At 45.9% G+C, this 21643-nt stretch overlaps 1 pseudogene; it reads right to left on the bottom strand.

Annotated features, from left to right (window-relative positions):
* The window catches only part of LOC126011684 (galectin-3-like), a 33416-nt pseudogene that overhangs the window by 10955 nt on the left and 818 nt on the right, over window positions 1-21643 (bottom strand).

The raw sequence follows: 21643 nt of genomic DNA, 5'->3' as shown, positions 1-21643 counted from the left end.
GAATACTCCCAGGTGTTTAGTATACATTTTTAGTTCCCTAGGAGCAGAGAGCATTCTGAGGCAACTTCACTAAAACTGAGGCAACCTCAGCTACCTGGTCTGGAACTTTACTCTAAGGAACTAACAAGTGCAAGAGAATTACACTGTGACTTCTTTTTTTTTTTTTTTTTTTTTTTTTTTTTTTTGGTTTTTGGGGCCACACCTGTTTGACGCTCAGGGGTTTCTCTTGGCTAAGCGCTCAGAAATTGCCCCTGGCTTGGGGGGACCATATGGGATGCCGGGGGATCAAACCGCGATCCTTCCTTGGCTAGCGCTTGCAAGGCAGACACCTTACCTCTATCACCATCTAGCCAGCCCACACTGTGACTTCTGACATAGACCTTTGGGTAGATCAGGGAGGAGAGATAGTACAGTGGTTAAGATAACTATCATGCATGCTTGGTTAGGAGTGATTCCTCAGGACAGAACCAGAGGTATCATGAGCACAGTCATGTATGACCACCCCAAAACCAAAATTTTATAGGTTTTCTAAAGGTATATTAGGTTGTTTTTTGTTGTTGTTTGTTTATTGTTGTTGTTGTTTTGTTTTGTTTTGTTTTCAGGGTGAATTTGCTCCTGCCAGTCAGAGTTTGCTCTAGTTCTGCATTCTGCACTTGGGGATTTTTTTCTGGTAGGGCTTAGGAAAAGGAATGAGGTGCTGGGGATCAAAACAGGTTGGCTGTGTGCAAGATAATCATCCTACAGATAGCTGTACTATCACTCAAGTTCTGAAAACTGTTGGGTTTTTTTTTTTTTGGGAGGGAGGGAGCCACACGCAGAATGCTCAGGGGTTTCTCCTGGCAGCACTCAGGGGACCATATGGGATGCTGGAGAGAGGGTCAGCCACATGCAAGGCAAGCACCCTACCTTCTGTACTAATTGCTCTGGCCACTCTAAGAATATTTTTTTCTGAGAATTGTTTTGATGAGCAAATATAATAATATTGTAACTGGATATACTGATTTAATCCCAAGAGGGTTTCTTTAAAGTCTTGGTCAGGGAGTACAGATCTCCAATTAGCTACTAATTGGCCGCTTAAGTAATGATAGTTTAGTCTGTCCAATCAGTCTAATGAAGAAATTATTTTTCCTTTCTAGGATCTACCCGGAGTCCAATTTTGTGTGAAGTTTAGTGAGTGTTTACCAAGTATCTATTCTTCAAGAACACTGAAATCTTGTGATCCTCAAAAATGGTCTAAAAGTATAGGAGAGATAGTACAGTGAATAAGGTTCTTGTCTTGCACACAAATAAACCAAGTCCAATCCCCAACACCCTATGTGGTCCCCTGAACTCTGCCAGGAGTGATGCCTGAGTTCAAACTAAGCCTTGAAGATAGCCAGATGTGACCCAAAAACAAACAAAAAAAGATTTAAGGACTTTAGAAAGTAGGTTAATGGGACTGGAGCAATAGCACAGCAGTAAGGCGTTTGCCTTGCACATGGCTAACCTAACTCAAGATGAACCTGGGTTTGATTCCCGGAGTCCCATATGGTCCCCAAGCCAGGAGCAATTTCTAAGTGTATAACCAGCAGTGACCCAAAAACAAAAACAAACAAAAAAAGTAGGTTAGGTGTATATTTTACTTGTGGAATGTTCTAGTTCAGTAATGATCCTGGGCACAGGTTGAACCCAAAGAACTGCCAGGAGCGAACCCAGGCATGAGCATGAAGTTTTTGTTTTTTGTTTTTTGGTGTTTGGGTCTCACCAGGCTATGCTCAGAGGTACTCCTGGCCCTATGCTCAGAAATCGCTCATGTCAGACTCTGGGGACCATATGGGATGTCGGGAATTGAACCTATGTTGGTCTCCTGTCAGCCGCATGCAAGGCAAATACCTTACCTGCTGTGCTATTGCTTGGGGGGGGGGTCACACCCAGCAGCGCACAGGGGCTACTCCTGGCTCTACGCTCAGAAATCACTCGTGGCAGACTTGGGGGACCATATGGGATGCGGGGATTCAAACCACCATCCTTCTGTATGCAAGGCAAATGCCTTACCTCCATGCTATCTCTCCAGCCCCGAGCCTACATTTTTTTTTCTTTTGGTTTTTGGGTCACACCAGCGCTCAGGGGTTACTCCTGGCTCTTGCCCCCGCCCCCCGGCAGGCTCAGGGGACCATATGGGATGCCGGGATTCGAACCACTGTCCCACTGCATGAAAGGCAAAGGCCTTACCTCCATGCTATCTCTCTGGCCACAAGGCTGAAAAATTTTTTTTTTTTTTTTGGTTTTTGGGCCACACCTGGTGATGCTCAGGGGTTCCTCCTGGCTGTCTGCTCAGAAATAGCTCCTGCCAGGCATGGAGGACCATATGGGACACCGGGATTTGAACCAACCACCTTTGGTCCTGGATTGGCTGCTTGCAAGGCAAATGCCGCTGTGCTGCTATCTCTCCGGGCCCAAGCCTGAATATTTTTTTTACCTCTTGTCTCACCCCTATCTACACAGCTGGAATGGTCCAAAAAAATTTTTTTCCCAACCACCGTCCTTCTGCATGCAAGGCAAACAGCCTACCTCCATGTTATCTCTCCAGCCCCTCCAAAATTTTTTTTTTTTTGTTTTTTTTGTTTTTTGGGCCACACCCTGTGACGCTCAGGGGTTACTCCTGGCTATGCGCTCAGAAGTTGCTCCTGGCTTCTTGGGGGACCATATGGGACGCCGGGGGATCGAACCGCGGTCCGTCCTAGGCTAGCGCAGGCAAGGCAGGCACCTTACCTCCAGCGCCACCGCCCGGCCCCAAAATTATTTTTTAAATAAATTTTAAATAAATATAAGGACAGCCTTATTCCAAAGATTTACATGCGAGATTCACATTTCTTCTGTCCTCCAAAAGGAAATTGTGTGTGTGTGTGTGTGTGTGTGTGTGTGTGTGTGTGTGTGTGTGTGTGTGTGTTTTGGGAGAGGTTGGGTTAAAAAAATCCAGCGCTCAAGGGTCACTCCTGCTCTACACTCAGAAATTGCCTCTGGCAGACCCACGGGACCATATGGGATTCGGGGAATCAAACCAATGTCCATCCTGGGATGGCCACGTGCAAGGCAAATGCCCTACCGCTGTGCTATCTCTCTGGCCCCCAAAAGGAAATTTGATTCAGGTATCCTACCACTAGCAGAGTGCAAAGTCTCTCTAATGAATTAAGAAGGGCGCCAAGAGGAAGCCAGAGCTTTAACCTTCACCCACTTTTGGCCCTGAGAAAGAAATCCAGTCTCCATTACAGAGATCTATCTCATCTCATACTTGGGCCTCTATGGCCAGGCAGAGTTAGAACAGTCCCACCCCCACCGTGGGCTCAGGGCCAGCCTCCTCCCTGCTTTTACACAACTTTGATCCACAGACAGGAACTGGCCCTTGGCCTTTTGAAGTCCTAGGACTTTGATCTTTGGTGCTGAAAAAGTTGAACACAGCTAATGTCAAACCCTCTTTTGGGGATCTCACCAATTTTTTTTATTTGTTTCTTGTTTAATAAATTAATGGACATTTTTTCATAGCAGCACTTAGAAAACTACTTTATCCTATAACTGAATACCTTTCCCTTTTTAATCACACTAATACCTAATTATTTATTTATTTTGGTCATAATTGTTTATTTTACTAAATTTTTTTAATAAACATTTGGGTAACTTTTCTCTGCTTTAAACAGTGCTGTAAATATTGTCACTTTTAAATTTTTTACTTGTTTTTCTGGGAGGGAAGGCCTCTCTCAGTAGTACTCAGGGGCCGGAGCGGTGGCGCAAGTGGTTGCCTTGCCTGCTTTAGCCTAGGATGGACCACTGTTTGATCCCCCGGCATCCCATATGGTCCCCCAAGCCAGGAGCAATTTCTGAGTGCAGAGCCAGGAGTAACCCCTGAGTGTCACCGGGTGTGGCCAAAAAAACAAAACCAAAACAAACAAACAAAAACAAACAAACAAACAAAACCAACCCTGCTCTGTTCTTCAGGATTACTCCTGGCCATGCTGGCCATTCTTGGGAGACCATAGGGGTGCCATGGAGTGCCAGGTATCTAATCTGGGTCAGTTGCATGTAAGGCAAGAGCCCAACCCATTGTAAAATCTCTCTAATCTTTCTTCTTTTCTTTTTTTTTTTTTTAATTGGCCTTACCACTGTGCTATCTCTCCGGCCCCCTCTCAAGTTTTTTATTTTGCTCTCCTGTATGCAAAACATGTGCACCAGACTTTTGAACCATCCCCCTGCCCATTAATTCTTTCATTATATATATTTTTTGTTTGTTTGTTTGTTTTTGGGTCACACCGGCAGCACTCAGGGGTTCCTCCTGGCTCTACACTCAGAAATTGCTCCTGGCAGACTCGGGGAACCATATGGGATGCTGGAATTCGAACCACTGTCTTTCTGCATGCAAGGCAAACGCCTTACCTCCATGCTAACTCTCCGGCCCTCATTATATGTTTGATTAATCTTTGTTTGTTTTTTGTTTTTTGGGCCAAACCTGGTTGTGTTCAGAGGTTACTTCTTGCTCTGAGCTCAGAAATAATTCCTGGGGTCAGTGGAATAGCACAGTGGAAGAGCATTTGCCTTGCATGTGGCTGACCCATGGCTGACCAAGAATTACCTGGTTCAATCCCTGGCAATTCATATGCTCCCCTAAGCCTGCCAGGAGTGATTTTTTTATTTCTTTCTTTTTTTTTTTTTTTTTTGTTTTGTTTTTGGGCCACACCCAGCATTGCTCAGGGGTTACTCCTGGCTGTCTGCTCAGAAATAGCTCCTGGCAGGCACGGGGGACCATATGGGACACCGGGATTCGAACCAACCACCTTAGGTCCTGGATAGGCTGCTTGCAAGGCAAATGCCGCTGTGCTATCTCTCCAGGCCCAGGAGTAATTTCTGATGCAGAGCCAGGAATAACTCCTGAGCACTGCCAGGTGAGGTCCAACGCCTCCCCCTACTGAAAAAAAAGAAAGAAAGAAAGAAAAGAAAAAAGAAATCACTCCTGGCAGACTCCTGGGACTATATGGAATGCCGGGTTTCAAACCTGGGTGGGCCACATGCAAGGCAAACACCCTAACCACTGTGTTATTGCTCTGGCCCCTGATTAATTTTTGTTGTTTGTTTTTGGGCCAAACCCAGCCACACTCAGGGGTTACCCCTGGAACCCAGATCAACCACTTGCAAGGTAAATGTCCTACAAACTGTACTATTACATAGAAAATTAGTCTTTTTTTGAGGAATCACTTCTGTGGGCTTGTGAGACTATATGGGTTACTGGGGACAGAACTGGAGTGGACTGTGTATAAGGCAAGTGCCCTAGCTGTTTATGATTGTTCTGGTCCACAATTTAATTAATTTTCTTATAGCAATTTTTCCTTTTTTTTAAAACCGATACATGAAGTTTTTTTTGTCTTTTTTGGGCTACACCCATTTGATGCTGGGGTTTACTCCTGGCTAAGCGCTCAGAAATTGCCCCTGGCTTGGAGGGACCATTTCGAACCGCAGTCTTTCCTTGCAAGGCAGACACCTTACCTCTAGCGCCACCTCTCCGGCCCCTGTTCTTTATTTTTTTGCAGCATGCAGGGGTCTACTCCTAGTTTTCTTTCTTTTTTTTTTTTTTATTTGTTTTGGGCCACACCCTGTGACGCTCAGGGGTTACTCCTGGCTATGTGCTCAGAAGTCGCTCCTGGCTTGGGGGACCATATGGGACGCCGGGGGATCGAACCGCGGTCCTGTCCAAGGTTAGCGCAGGTAAGGCAGGCACCTTACCTCTTGCGCCACCGCCCGGCCCCATACTCCTAGTTTTCTAGTTCTGTTCTTAGAGGTTACTCCTGGAGGTGCTTAGAGTAGCATGTGGTGCCTGGGGTTAAATCTGAGATTTTCATGTGCAAAGTATGCACTCCAACCTATTGATTGTCTCTCCAGCCCACTTTGCCTACTTTATATCAAAATATGTCCTTCAGTTTTTATTTTGTTTTGTTTTTGTTTTGGGGCCACTTCCAAAGATGATCAGGTGTTACTCCTTGCCCTGTGATCAAAAATCACTCTCCTAGTGGAGACGGAGAGATAACACAGCAGTAGGGCATTTACCTTGCAAGTGGCCAACCAGGACCATGGGTGGTTGAATCAAACCCAGCATCCCATACGGTCCCCCGTGCCTGCCAGGAGCGATTTCTGAGCACAGAGCCAGGAGTAACCCCTGAGCATCTCCCGGTGTGACCCAAAAACCAAAAAGAAAAATCACTCCTGGTGACTTCCGGGGACCCAATGGAATGTTGGGGATCGATCCTGGGTCAGATATGTGTAAGGCAAGTGACCTATCTCCTTTACTGTCTCTCCTTGCCTCTTCCTTCTTCCTCTATTTCTCCCTCCCCCTTTCCTCCCTCCTTCCCTCTCTCCCTCACCACCAATTTCTTTGTGGAGAATTAAACTCAGGATCCCCACATATGAGGCAAGCATTCTACCACTAAGCTATACCTCTGGCCCCTGTATAAAGTTATGTGTTGATTTCAAAACTGTTCTTTACAAAGTAAGATTTGAAACACTGTTGGTGAGATTTGGGGCCACACTGGGTGTGCTCAGGCAGTTTTTAGCTCTGTGCTTAGGGATCAGTAGTGGCAGTATCCTGGGGATCATGTGTGATGCTGGAGATATAACATTTGCACGACAAAAGCCTTCCCCACTGTATTTACTATCTCTCTGGTTCCTGGGTTTTTGTTTGTTTGTTTGTTTTGTTTTGTTTTTTAGTGTTTGGACAACACCTGTTGATGCTTAGGGGTTACTTCTGGGTATGCACTCAGCAATTACTCCTGGAGGGACAGGGGACCATATGAAATGCCAGGAATCTAATCCATATTGGCTTTATACAAGGCAAACACCCCCATGCTCTGCACTTTCCCTTAGGCCCCTGGTTCCTGTTTTTACTTTTTTTTTTTTTTTTGGTTTTTGGGCCACACCCGGCGGTGCTCAGGGGTTACTCCTGGTTGTCTGCTCAGAAACAGCTCCTGGCAGGCACGGGGGACCATATGGGACACCGGGATTCGAACCAACCACCTTTGGTCCTGGATCAGCTGCTTGCAAGGCAAACACCGCTGTGCTATCTCTCCAGGCCCTGTTTTTACTTTTTTGCGGCACAACTATTGATACTCAGGGCTTTTTACTGGCTCTGTGCTCAAAATGCATTCCATATATGGTGCCAAGGATGAACTTTAATTGGTTGCAAATAAGAAAAGGGTATTATCTGTTGCACGGTTTCTCTGGCTCCAAGATTTTTAACTTTTTGACACTCTTCCTACTTGGCAATTTGTTCTTATTGGGGGGGGGGGTTTGTAACCTAACAATAGTTTTTTTTTTTTTAATTTAATTTTGGATTGTACTCAGGGTTACTCCCAATTTAGTATTCTGCCTAGATTTTTTTTTTTGGGGGGTTTTCGGGCCACACCCATTTGATGTTCAGGGGTTACTCCTGGCTAAGCGCTCAGAAATTGCCCCTGGCTTGGGGCGACCATATGGGACACCAGGGGATCAAACCACTGTCCTTCTTTGGCTAGCACTTGCAATGCAGACACCTTACCTCTAGCACCGCCTCGCCGGCCCCTTCTGCCTAGTTTTGTATTTGGGAGTCACTTTCAATTTCTGTGGTGCTAAGAAGACCACTGAATCCAGAGTTCCTATATGCAAAGCATGTTCAGCCATTCCTTGAGCCAGCTCCCAAATTATCAATAAATTAGTCTATACTTTCTAACTTTGGCTGTAAAGAAAAGCCTGTCTATCCCAAAATTATATGAAAAAACATCTCAGAGAATGAGGAGATAGTACAGGAGTTAAGGTACTTTTTTTGTGTGTGGCTGATTCCAATTTGATCCATAGTCCACATAAGTCCCCCGAGCACTTGCAGAAGTGATCCCTGATCTCAGACCAAAAAGCAGCCTATTGAGGGCCAGAACAATAGCACAATAGGGTATTTGCCTTAAATGCGGCCAACCCGGGACCAACCTGGGTTCGATCCTTGGCATCCCATATAGTTCCCTGAGCCTGCCAGGAGCAACTTCTGAGAGCAGAGCCAGGAGTAACTCCTGACACTGCTGAGTGTGGCCAAAAAAAAAAGAAAAAAAAAAAAAAAAAAGGATCCCCTTGACACTGGTGGAGGTGGCTCAATACCTATACCACAACAAAACAAAACAAAAAATTAGTAGTATTATATGTATTGGTTTGCTATTAAATTCTTTAAACTTTATAGTCTGAAATTTACTTTGCCTTTTTTTTTTTCTTCTGTTTTTGAGCCATACACTTACTCTGAGCTTAGGAATCACTCTAGGCAGTGCTCAGAGGACCACATAGAGTGCTGAGGATTGAACTGGGTTGGAGTACATGCAAGGCAAAATTCCATTCATATACTATCTTTAGGCCCTGAAACTTTTTATTTTTCTGGGTTTTGGACCACACCCAGCGGTGCTCAGAGATTACTTCTGGCAGGCTTGGGATGCTGGGGATCAAACCCAGGTTGGCTGCATGCAAGACAAATGCTCTACCTACTGTGCTATCACTCTGGACCCTGAAATTTACTTGTGTTGTCTTTTTTTTTTTTTTTTTTTTATTGGTTTTGGACAATGGTGATCAGTACTCACACTTGGCTCTGCCCTTAGAGATCACTGCAGATGAGCTCAGGGCATCATATAGGGTCCTGGGAATTGAACCTGGGTTAGCTGCATGCAAGGCAAGCACCATATCACTGTACTATCACTCCGTTCTCAAACTTTACTTTTATATTTAGTATGAGATAGGAATTTACCTCTTCTTGCCCTTGTCCTTGTCATGTAGCATCTAAGGCTCTTAATGAACTGGTCTTCATCTCTCAAGTTTTATCTCCTACTTTTCTCCCAGGTTCTGTATGAGCCCATCTCATCAGACTACATATAGTTCCTGCTTTATTCTCCACAATTTGGCAGACGGTCGTTCCTTTGCCGGCCTGCCTTTGCTCAGTTCCTTTTAACTCCCTAATAAGAAACTGTTTATTCTACCAAAGATTCCAGGTATACAGTGATCATCATAGAATGTCTCTCAGGGGCCGGAGAGATAGCATGGAGGTAAGGCGTTTGCCTTGTATGCAGAAGAACATCATTTCAGATCCTGGCATCCCATATGGTCTCCCGACCCTCCAGGAGCGATTTCTGAGCGTAGAGCCAGGAGTAACTCCTGAGTGCTGCTGGGTGTAACCCAAAAACCAAAAAAAAAAAAAGAAAAAAGAAAAAGAAAAGAATGTTTTTCAATTGCATGAGTATGTCAATCACTTCAATCCACTTTGAGCACGGAGCAGCCTCTGTGGGTTACATGTGCAATAGGAGGTTGTAAAATTGGGAAATGAAGTTCAATTGGGAAACGCACAGGGCCATCTGATTTAGACTGGCTGCTTCCTGTCACGGTTGGTTCTGCTTTTACCCTGCTTGGTTTGTCCAGATATTCTGTATACATTCTCTTCTTTTCCAGTTCAGACCAGGGTTTCATTCTTCAGCAGCCTCTTTTCTACAGCTTCACTGCAGCATTGCTCTCTGAGACTTTGAAGAGCTGTAAGAACACCTTTGCACTAATAAGGACACCAGGCCTCTGACTGGCAGATACTGGCCACAGAAACAAAAACTCCCCCTTTTGGGGCTGCAGAAATTTCACAGTGGTAGAGTGTTTGCCTTGTATATGGCCAACCCAGGACAGAGGGTGGTTCCATTCCTGATTTCCCATATGGTCCCTGAGACTGCCAGGAGGGATTTCTGAGCTCAGAGCCAGGAATAACCCCTGAGCGCCTCCTGGTGTGACACAAACAAAAACAAAACAAAACAAAACAAAAAAACTGGGGCCGGGCGGTGGCGCTGGAGGTAAGGTGCCTGCCTTGCCTGCGCTAGCCTAGGACGGACCTCGGTTCGATCCCCCGGCGTCCCATATGGTCCCCCAAGAAGCCAGGAGCAACTTCTGAGCGCATAGCCAGGAGTAACCCCTGAGCGTCACAGGGTGTGGCCCAAAAACCAAAAAAAAAACAAAACAACAAAAAAAAAAAAAAAACAAAAAAACTTTCCTGGAGCCAGAGAGATGGCATGGAGGTAGGGTGTTTGCCTTTCATGCAGAAGGACGGTGGTTCGAATCCCGGCATCCCATATGGTCCTCTGAGCCTGCCAGGAGCGATTTCTGAGCATAGAGCCAGGAGTAACCCCTGTGCACTGCCGAGTGTGACCCCAAAACCAAAAAAAAAAAAACCCAACTTTCCCTTGTTTTGTTTTTGGGGTACACCCGGCAGTTACTCCTGGCTCTGTGCTCAGAAATTACTCCTGGCAGGGTCTAGGGGGAGTGCATAGGGGATGCTAGGGATTGAACCTGGGTTGGCTCTGTGCATGGCATATGCCCTACCTGCTTGTGCTATTGCTCTGGCCCCTACCTGTATTTTTTCTAGGATAACATTTTTATGCCGACAGCTGAAGTTCTAGAATCTAGAATCTAGATTAATGTACACGTACATGTGTTTAAGTGTGAGACAGGAAAGCGGAGTGTGTAATCTTTAGGCCAATTCCTGTCCTTAGGAGTTTTAGTATATACCTCAGATCTGGGAAGAAGTTTTACGGGGTAGAGAGGGGTTTAACACCTATCTCAATTCGGTTGGCAGGCAGCAACCACTTTTTTTTTTTTGGGGGGTCATACCTGGCAGCGCTCAGGGATCATTCCTGGTTCTATGCTCAGAAATCGCTCCTGGCAGGCTCAGAGGACCATATGGAATGCCGGGATTTGAACCACTGTCCTTCTGCATGCAAGGCAAAGGCCATACCTCCATGCTGTTCCTCAGGCCCCAGCAACCACTTTTTGTTGTTGTTGTTGTTTTGTTTTTGGGCCACACCCAGCGATGCTCAGGGGTTACTCCTGGCTGTCTGCTCAGAAATAGCTCCTGGGGGCCGGAGAGATAGCATGGAGGTAAGGTGTTTGCCTTTCATGCAGGAGGTCATCGGTTCGAATCCCGGCGTCCCATATGGTCCCCCGTGCCTGCCAGGAGCAATTTCTGAGTCTGGAGCCAGGAATAACCCCTGAGCACTGCCGGGTGTGACCCAAAAACCAAAAAAAAAAAAAAAAAAAAAAAAAAAGAAATAGCTCCTGGCAGGCTCTGGGGACCATATGGGACACCGGGATTCGAACCAACCACCTTTGGTCCTGGATCAGCTGCTTGCAAGGCAAACTCCGCTGTGCTATCAGCAACCACTTTTAATATGAAAACAGCAATTACCATTCATAAGTCCCCTGCTAAGTACTACTCTATTTTCATTGTTTTATTTAATCTCGTATAACTTTTGCAAAATAGATACTAAATCTCTATGCACAAGGTCATAACTATTAAGTTGTGACTTTAGCAGAGATTTAAATAGACCATTTTTTTTTATTTCTTCCTTTTTTTTTTTTTTTTCTTGTTTTTTTTGGGCCACACCTGGTGGTGCTCAGGAGTTACTCTTGACTCTGTGCTCAGAAATTGCTTCTGGCAGGCTTGGGAAACCATATGGGATGCCAGGTTTTGAACCATCTTATTCCCCCGAGCCAGCCAGGATCATTTTTTTTTTGGGAGGGGAGCCACACCTGGCGGTGCTTAGGGGTTACTCCTCGATATCTGCTCAGAAATAGCTCCTGGCAGGCACAGAGGACTATATGGGACGCTGGGACTCGAACCAACCCACTTAGGTCCTGGATCAGCTGCTTGCAAGGCAAACGACGCTGTGCTATCTCTTCAGCCCCCAGGATAAATTTCTGAGCTCAAAGCCAAGAATAATCCCTGAGGGCTGCTGGCTGTGGCCCCAAAATTAAAAAGGATAAAAAAGATATATTAGGGGGCTGGAGAGATATTTCCAGAGGTAGGTGCTTGCCTTACATGTAGCTACTGTAGATGGCCACCTGAATCACACCATAGATGATCCCCTGAACTACAGGCAACTTTTAAACACAGAGCCTGGAAAAGACCTGGCTGATGCCCCCAAAACCTAGCCCGTTCTTCAAAAAAGATTGTCCTCCATGGTCAGTTAAGCATAAATAGGAACAACTCCCAATGCTCAGCAAAGAGTAATCTTGTCTTCCAGAACTACAGGGTGTGGCCTAAAGAAACAGAAAAAAATAATGGGGCCAGAGAAATAGTACAGCAAGGAAAGCATCTGCCTTCCACGCATCTGACCTGAGTTTGATCTCCAGCATCACATATGGTCCCCTGAAGCCTGTCAGGAGTCATTTTAGAGTGCAGATCGAGGAGTAACTCCTGAGCCTCATGGAGTGTGGCTCATAAAACAAAAAACAAAAATCAAAAAAAAAAAAAAAAAAAGGGAAGAAAGAAAGAGAATAATAGCCTAGGGCCAGAGAGATAGTACAGTGGTAAGGCTCTAGCCTTGCAAACAGCTGACTCATTCAGTCCCTGGCACCAAATATAATTCTTTTAGTACAGCCAGGAACTGAGCTCAGAGCCAGGAGTACTGGCAGGTATAATCCCCACCTCCTCCTCCCTCAACCACCTCCTCTACCCTGTACCACCCAAGATTAATAGCCCTGTAAAATCATTATTATTTCATAGACTTGGAAATTGAAAAAAAGACCTCACTTATGTAAGACAAGTACTCTACTACTGATTCACATCCCAACACAATGCAAAATTATTTTTGAAAGACCTATAATCCATTACTAATGGCTTTTAAAACAAAGAACTGGAAACAATTTGCCCAAGGGTTTATGATCCTGGGTGTAGATTCGTTCTTATTTTGAAGAGAACATTTGTTTAGTGGCTTCAAGATTTGGAGTTTGGGGCAATGAACCCTCAATGCTAGCTAAGAAATTTGTTTTGGGGCCAGAGAGATAGCATGGAGGTAAGGCTTTTACCTTGCATGCAGAAGTATCGTGGTTTGAATCCCGGCATCCCATATGGTCTCCTGAGCCTTCCAGAAGCGATTTCTGAGCACAGGTAGAGCCAGGAGTAATCCCTGAGCGCTGCCGGGTGGGGGTGGGGTGTGACCCAAAACAAAAAACAACAAACAACAATAACAACAAAACCAAAAAAAAAAGAAAGATGCCACTATGCTGCTTTTTATTTTATTTTTTACTTTATGCTTTTGGGGCCACACCTTTATTTCTTCCTTTTTTTTTTTTTTTTTTTGGTTTTTGGGCCACATCTGGCATTGCTCAGGGGTTACTCCTGGATGTCTGCTCAAAAATAGCTCCTGGCAGGCACGGGGAAACCATATGGGACACCGGGATTCAAACCAACCACCTTAGGTCCTGGATTGGCTGCTTGCAAGGCTAACGCCGCCGCTGTGCTATCTCTCCGGGCCCTCTTCCTTTCTTTTTTACTCCTGGCTGTGCACTCAGAAATCGCTCCTGGCTCCTGTGATCATATGGGAAGCTGGGGGATTGGTCCGTCCTAGGTCAGCATATGCAAGGTAAACGCCCTTCTGCTGTGCCACTGCTCTGCCCACAATGCTGCTTTTTAGTTTACCAGGACCTTACCAGTGAAGGAGAGGACAGCTCTCATAAAAGCTTGCACATGGGAGTAGGGGAAGAGTACAGGGCTTTGGGCACATGGAAACCAGTTTTGATCCCAAATACTACATACTCCCTAAAATTGCTGGATGTAGCCCTGGAATTCCAGGAGACATCTTGAACATTTGTGGAAGTCACTTGGGAGGGCCTACTCTTTCCGCTAGCTATTCTAGGGTAGCCCAGACCCCTGGTGGTTCTTGGTTCTACAGGACACAAGCAGCACCACTTCTTTGGGTCCTAGTCTTTAACTTACAGGCTGACTGAATCTACAGCAGTGTATCTCTAGTAAGTGAGTATGGCATGGGAAGCCACTTTTCAGTACCCCCTGCCAGAAAAAATATCCCACAGGGGTTTGTATACCAGATTAGACACATTGGTTCTGCCAGCTCTCAGACAATACTGTTGTGTGGTATAGGAACTGGTCCCACCACCTGAATGACATTTGGAGCGATCCATGTTTCTCAAATTGAAGCAAGAAAAGGAAGTCAGTTCTGATTTCCACACCTGGTGGGACAGGTGTCTCAGGTTCATTAGCTGTTCTTATAGAAAATAATTTTATTATAGACACCACCATGAGATGTTTTCTTTGTTTTTGTGATGCAAGATAGTTTGGATTTTTGTTTTGTTTTGTTTTGGCTTTTTGGGTCACACCGGCTGCACTCAGGGGTTACTCCTGGCTCTGTGCTCAGAAATTGCTCCTGGCAGGCTCAGGGAACCATAGGGGATGTCGGGATTCGAACCTCCATCCATCCTGGATGGACTGCTTGCAAGGCAAACGCCCTACAGCTGTGCTCTCTCTCCAGCCCCAAGATAGTTTGGATTAAAAAAAAAAAGCTTATTTAGGGGCTGGAGAGTTAGCACAGCAGTGGTAAGGTGTTTGCCTTGCACAAGCCAATCTGGGATGGACCCAGGTTTGATTCCTGGCATTCCATATGATCCTGAGCCTGCCAGGTGCGATTTCTGAGCACAGAGCCAGGAGTAACCCCTGAGTGCTGCTGCGTGTGGCTCAAAATCCCTCCTCCCCCCTCCCCACACCAAAACAAGAAAAAGAAGGAAAAAGAAACATGTTTGAGAGAGAGTAGGTTTCTTTAGAGCAAGGGTCTCAAACTTGTGGCCCGCGGGCCGTTTGCGGCCCTCCATACAACATTTTGTGGCCAGCGGCCGCCCTTCAAATATCGCAGTATTCGCGACTAATTCGCTTACCGAATAATCACAATAAAAATCGCATTAGTAAAAAAAAAAAAAATCGCATTAAACATTCGCATACCCCAAGCAGTTCCGTTTGGGGTATGCAAATGTTTAATGCGATTTTTGGCGATTATTTTTCTTACTAATGCGATTTTTTATTGCGAATATTCGGTAAGCGAAATCCCTTATGCGGCCCTGCCTCACCCCGACTTTGCCTTCTGCGGCCCCCAGGTAAATTGAGTTTGAGACCCCTGCTTTAGAGAGAGAAGGGAGAAGAAATAACCCTTCACATGAAAAGAAATGAATTATACTCCTATTATCCTATTAGGATATGGCTATAGTTGCTTGCTTTCCCAAATGTGTGTGTGTGTTTTGTTTGTTTGGGCTACCTCTAGCAGTACTGAAGGGTTACTCATGACTCTGCACTCAGGAATTAACTCTTTGAGCTGCTCATGGAACTATCTGGGGTTTTTTTTTTTTGGGGGGGGGGTCACGGTTACACCCAGTGGTGCTCAGGAGTTACTCCTGGCTCTTGTTCAGAAATCACTCCTGGCTCAGGGGACCATATGGGATGCTGGGATTAGAACAACCATTCGTCCTAGGTCAGCGCTTGCAAGGCAAACACCCTACAGCTATGCTATTTCTCTGTCCCCCCCACCCCCATGGGACTATCTGGGATTCAGGGGATCAAAACCAGATTGACCATATGCAAGTCAACGCCCAAATACCCTCTGTATTATCACTTCCAAATACCCTGTGTATTTTCACTTCAGCACTCCTCCCCCAATTGGATTTTATAGGCCTATTCCAAGCTGCTTGCTTGGAGGTTTTCCAGATAAGAGTTCATTGCTAGGGTGTTGTCAAGGAGAACTTGATAGAGTTCAGAGGCCCTCTTTCACCCCACACCCAACCCCACTTTCTCAGTCTTCCCAGAGCTTTTGTTCCTGCTGAATCATCATCCTTTGATGAGCCGTAGAGACAAAGTTGGGGCTAGAACTCCTTTTCTTTTCTTTTTTTTTTTTTTTTTTTTTTTGTGGTTTTTGGGTCACACCCGGCAGTGCTCAGGGGTTATTCCTGGCTCCAGGCTCAGAAATTGCTCCTGGCAGGCACGGGGGACCATATGGGATGCCAGGATTTGAACAGATGACCTCCTGCATGAAAGGCAAACGCCTTACCTCCATGCTATCTCTCTGGCCCCTAGAACTCCTTTTCTGATCACATTTTGGTTTTGAATTATTAAAAAAAAAATGGTTGCCAGGGGCCGGAGAGATAGCACAGTGGTAAAGTGTTTGCCTTGCATGCAGACAGACGGTGGTTTGAATCCTGGTATCTCATATGGTCTCCCGAGCCTGCCGGGGGCGATTTCTGAGAGTAGAGCCAGGAGTAACCCCAAAAAACAAAAAAAAAAAATTGTTGCCAAGGGCCCCTTGCTTGCATGTTTCAATCTGGCTTGAACTAAAAATAAAATCACTGGGGCCCGGAGAGATAGCACAGCGGTGTTTGCTTTGCAAGCAGCCGATCCAGGACCAAAGGTGGTTGGTTCGAATCCCGGTGTCCCATATGGTCCCCTGTGCCTGCCAGGAGCTATTTCTGAGCAGACAGCCAGGAGTAACCCCTGAGCACCGCCGGGTGTGGCCCAAAAACCAAAAAAAAAAAAAAAAAAAAAAAATCACTAGAAACTGGGGCCAGAGAGATAATACAGCGGGTCAGGCACTTGCCTTGTAAACATCCAGCCTGAATTTGATCCCTGACATCCTTTATGATCCCCAGAGCTGGCCAGGAGTGATTCCTGAATGTAGATTCCTGGTATGACCCAAAAACAAAGGAGGGAAAAAAGCACCAAAAATAATTAGAACTGGGAAGGGGGCCACTGAATTACAACAGTGACTCAGCAGTTCTCAGTTGGCAAGGTCACTTGATGGTTGCACTTCAGACTTCTCAGAAGTCAGAGTCAGCAATAATAAGGAAATGCAGGATGTGTATCAGACCCTGTAGCAGGTTTGGGCAGGAGTGGGGTACAGAGTTTATCTATGCTGATTTTTGTATCTGGGGGAGTTTGGTCACACCTGACTCTGTTCAGACTTTACTTCTGCATTCCTGTCAGTGATCTGGGGACCATGTACAGTGCTATGGATCAGCCGTATTATGTTTTTGATTGCCTTTGCTAAGATAAAAGGAATTTGAGGAATACTAACTCCTAATAACTTAAGCTAGTATCAGCTCATCTTTCTTTCTTTTTTTTGGTTTTTGGGTCACACCCGGCAGCGCTCAATGGTTATTCCTGGCTCTACTGTCAGAGTAGTCCCTGGCAGGCTCGGGGGACCATATGGGATGCCGGGATTCGAACCACCAACATTCTGCATGCAAGACAAATGCCTTACCTCCATGCTATCTCTCCAGCCCCCATCAGCTCATCTTTCTAACAGTAGATGCTGGATAGATAACACTGGACAATTTGGTCAAACAGGACATCATTGTAGAATCCCTGGGGGGTAATCCAGGAGGTTAAAGTAAAGTAAAAATACCCAAGAGACTGGGCGATTGTTCCAAGGGCTGGAGCATAAGCTTTGCTTGCATGCAAGAATCTGGTTAGATACCGGAATTGCATGCTTTCCTGTGAGCAGCCCCCAAATAAATAGAGGTATGGCCAAAAAGCCAATCAAATGGGGCAGGAGTGATAGCATAGTAGTAGGACGTTTACTTGCACATGCCTGACCCAGGATGAACCTGAGTTTGATTCCTGTGGTCCCCCAGTCTGCCAGGAACTATTTCTGAGCACAAAGCAAAGAGTAAGTCCTGATCGATGATGCCAGGCTTGGCCTAAAAACCTAAATAAATAAAAGGCCAAAGCGGTGGTGTAGCGGTAGGGCGTTTGTCTTGAATGTGATTGATCTAGGATGGACCGCGGTTTGATTCCCCCAGTGTCCAATATGGTCCCCCAAGCCTGGAGCGATTTCTGAGTGCATAGCCAGGAGTAACCCCTGAGCGTTAACGGGTGTGCCCCCCCCCAAAAAAGAAATAAAGAAAACAGGGGTCAGAGTGATAGTACAGTGGTAGGGCGTTTGCCTTGCACGTGGCCAATCCATGACAGACTCTGGTTCGATTCCGGATATTCTATAAAGTCCCCTGTGCCTGCCAGGGGCGATTCCTGAGCGCAGAGCCAAGAGTAACCCATGAGTGTTGCTGGGTGTGACCCAAAAACCAAAAAGAAAAAAAAAAAAGAAAACTGCAGGCAAAAGCCATAGCACAGAGTTAAGGCATTTGCCTTGCACGTGGTTGACTCAGGACAGACTCGAGTTCAATTCCTGGCATCCAATGTATTCCCTCGAGCCTACCAGGAGAAATTTCTGAGCACAGAGCCAGGAGTAATCCCTGAGTGTCTCCAGGTGTGACCCAAAGCCAAAAATAAAATAAAATAAAATAAAAATAAAAAACTGGGGGGAGGGCCCGTAGAGATAGCACAGCAGCATTTGCCTTGCAAGCAGCCTATCCAGGACCAAAGGTGGTTGATTGGAATCCCGGTGTCCCATATGGTCCCCCATGCCTGCCAGGAGCTATTTCTGAGCAGACAGCCAGGAGTAACCCCTGAGCACTACCAGGTGCGGCCCAAAAACTAAAAAACAAAACAAAACAAAACAAAAAAACTGGGGGAAGGGGCCAGAGAGATAGCATGGAGGTGGGGCGTTTGCCTTTCATGCAGAAGGATGGTGGTTCGAATCCCGGCATTCCATATGGTCCTCTGAGCCTGCCAGGAACGATTGATTTCTGAGCATAGAGCCAGGAGTAAACCCTGAGTGCTGTCGGGTGTGATCCAAAAACCAAAAAAAAAAAAAAAAAAAAGAAAGAAAACTGGGGCCAGAGAGATAGCTTAGTGGTAGAGCATTTGCATTGCATGCAGCCAAACAATGACAAACCTGGGTTCTTTTCCCGGCATCCCATATGGTCCCCTGTGCCTGCCAGGAGTTATTTCTTTTCTTTTTCATATATTTTTTCTTTTTTCCCTTCCTTCCTTCCTTCCTTCCTTCCTTCCTTCCTTCCTTCCTTCCTTCCTTCCTTCCTTCCTTCCTTCCTCCCTCCCTCCCTCCCTCCCTCCCTCCCTCCCTCCTTCCTTTCTTCTTAGTTTTTGGGTCACACCGGCAGCACCCAGGGGTTACTACTTGCTAGGAGTTATTTCTTTTCTTTTTCATATATTTTTCTTTTTTCCCTTCCTTCCTTCCTTCCTTCCTTCCTTCCTTCCTTCCTTCCTTCCTTCCTTCCTTCCTTCCTTCCTTCCTTCCTTCCTTCCTTCCTTCCTTCCTTCCTTCCTTCCTTCCTCCCTCCCTCCCTCCCTCCCTCCCTTCCTCCCTCCCTCCTTCCCTCCTTCCTTTCTTCTTAGTTTTTGGGTCACACCGACAGCACCCAGGAATTACTACTTGCTCTATGCTCAGAAATCGCTCCTGGCAGGCAGGCTCAGGGGACCAATTGGGATGCTGGGATTCGAACCACCGTCCTTCTGCATGCAAGACAAATGCCCTACCTCCATGCTATTTCTCCCGCCCCATGCCAGGAGTTATTTCTGAGCACAGAGCCAGTAGAAACCCTTGAGTGCTGCCGAGTGTGGCCCAAAAACTAAAAAATACATAAAAGTCCTGTTTTTTGCCTATTGTTGCCAAGAAACACACACACACACACACACACACACACACACACCACATAAATACAAGACATTGCTTGTATTTCCAAAGGGTTATATCAAATCTCAAATCTGTAATTTAATCAGCAATGTGGCTTTCATAAGCGTTTTTCTGGTGGTGCCAGAAAATCCACGTTTTATGTATTTGATACCAAAGATCTCTGACACTTTGTTTCTCAAGCCAGTCACAGAATACGGTTTTCAGAAAAAGGGGGTATGTTTGTTATAGCAAACAGGCAAGGGAGACAGCAGTACCCCAAAGTCAAGCCTGTCCACAGATGGGACAAGTAAAGTGTCTTTAAAGCCAGATACAAGGAACTAGAGATGTGTAATTGATCAGCTTATGGGCATGTGAGGGATGGTCATAGGATGATCATAGTAAAGGTCATAGGATTTGGTTTTGTCAGACTGTGGAGTCTTGAAAGTTGTTGATCATATATTCGCCATTCACCTGTTCATGGTTCAAGGATCAAAGACACCGTAACCATTTCCAAGAAAGATTTCACAAGGGAAGGGGAACAATCTCAATCTCAATTATATTTGGATTTTGGGGTCGGAGAGATAGCATGGAGGTAAGGCATTTGCCTTTCATGCAGTAGGTCATGGGTTTGAATCCCAGCGTCCCATCTGGTCCCCCGTGCCTGCCAGGAGCAATTTCTGAGCATGGAGCCAAGAGTAACCCCTGAACACTGCCGGGTATGACACCCCCCCAAAAAAAAAAAAACCACACACACACAATTATATTTGGATTTTTTGGGAGGAGTTTTGGACCACACCCAGTGGCAGAGCGCAGGAGTTACTTACTTACTTATTTATTTATTTATTTATTTATTTATTTATTATTTTGGTTTTTGGGCCACACCGGTAAAGATCAGGGGTGTTACTCCTGGCTATGCGCTCAGAAGTTGCTCCTGGCTTGGGGGACCATATGGGACACCGGGGGATCGAACCGGGTCCGTCCAAGGCTAGTGCAGGCATGGCAGGCACCTTACCTCTAGCGCCACCGCCCGGCCCCTATTTTTTGTTTTTATTTTTTTATTTTATTATTATATTTTTTGTGTGTGGTTTTTGGGTCACACCTGGCACTGCTCATGGGAAACTCCTGGCTCCATGCTCAGAAATTGCTCCTGGCAGGCATTGGGGACCATATGGGAAGCCAGATTCGAACTGATGACCTTCTGCATGAAAGGCAAACACCTTACCTCCATGCTATCTCTCCGGCCCCTTTTATTTTTATTTTTTTGGATTTTAGGCCACACCAGTGACGCTCAGGGGTTACTCCTGGCTATGAGCTCAGAAATCATACCTGTCTTGGAGGACCATATGGGACGCTGGGGATAGAACCAAGGACCGTTCTGGGTCAGCCGCCTGCAAGGCAAATGCCCTACAGCTGCGCTATCGCTCTGCCCCCTTGGATTATATTTTAATAGGGTTAGTGGGAAAACATGAACATGTAGATTGACAATGATTCTAATGCAAGCAAAATCAACCAAATGAGAAAAATAGAGTGAAACTTGAGGAATTAGATTGAACAATAATATAGCTGATTGATATTTGCCTTGCATGCAGCTGACCTGAGTTTGATATCTGGCATCCCATATAAACAGATAAACCAAACAGATAGTATAGACCTGGGTTTGATCTCTGGCATCCCATGTTTCCCAGAACACTGCCAGGAGAAACTCCAGAACACTGCAAGATATGATCCCAAGCAAATAAAAAAGTAGCCAGTAGCTCTAGTCACAGTACTCTCCCTGAAATTCTCCACCACCCAACTTGGTTTCTGAGGAGCAACCCATAAGCACAGTTAGCTGTACCCACCTTAAAATACAACCCTACAGGGGCCGCAGAGATAGCATGGAGGTAAGGCGTTTGCCTTTCATGGACGGTGGTCGAATCCTGGCATCCCATATGGTCCCCTGAGACTGCCAGGAGCGCTTTCTGAGTGTAGAGCCAAGAGTAACCCCTGAGGGGCCGGGCGGTGACGCTAAAGGTAAGGTGCCTGCCTTGCCTGCACTATCCTTGGACGGACCCGCTGGTTCGATCCCCCGGTGTCCCATATGGTCCCCCAAGCCAGGAGCAACTTCTGAGCACATAGCCAGGAGTAACCCCTGAGCGTTACCGGGTGTGGCCCAAAAACCAAAAAAAAAAAAAAAAAAAAAAAAGAGTAACAACCCCTGAGCACTGCCGGATGTGAACCAAAAACAAAACAAAAACAAAAAAACAAAAATAAAAAACACCCTACAATTTTCTGTGTGTATGCAACAC

The sequence above is a fragment of the Suncus etruscus genome, chromosome 6, assembly GCF_024139225.1.
Source record: "Suncus etruscus isolate mSunEtr1 chromosome 6, mSunEtr1.pri.cur, whole genome shotgun sequence".
Taxonomy (NCBI): Eukaryota; Metazoa; Chordata; class Mammalia; order Eulipotyphla; family Soricidae; genus Suncus; species Suncus etruscus.
This window is presented reverse-complemented; position numbering and strand designations above follow the sequence as displayed.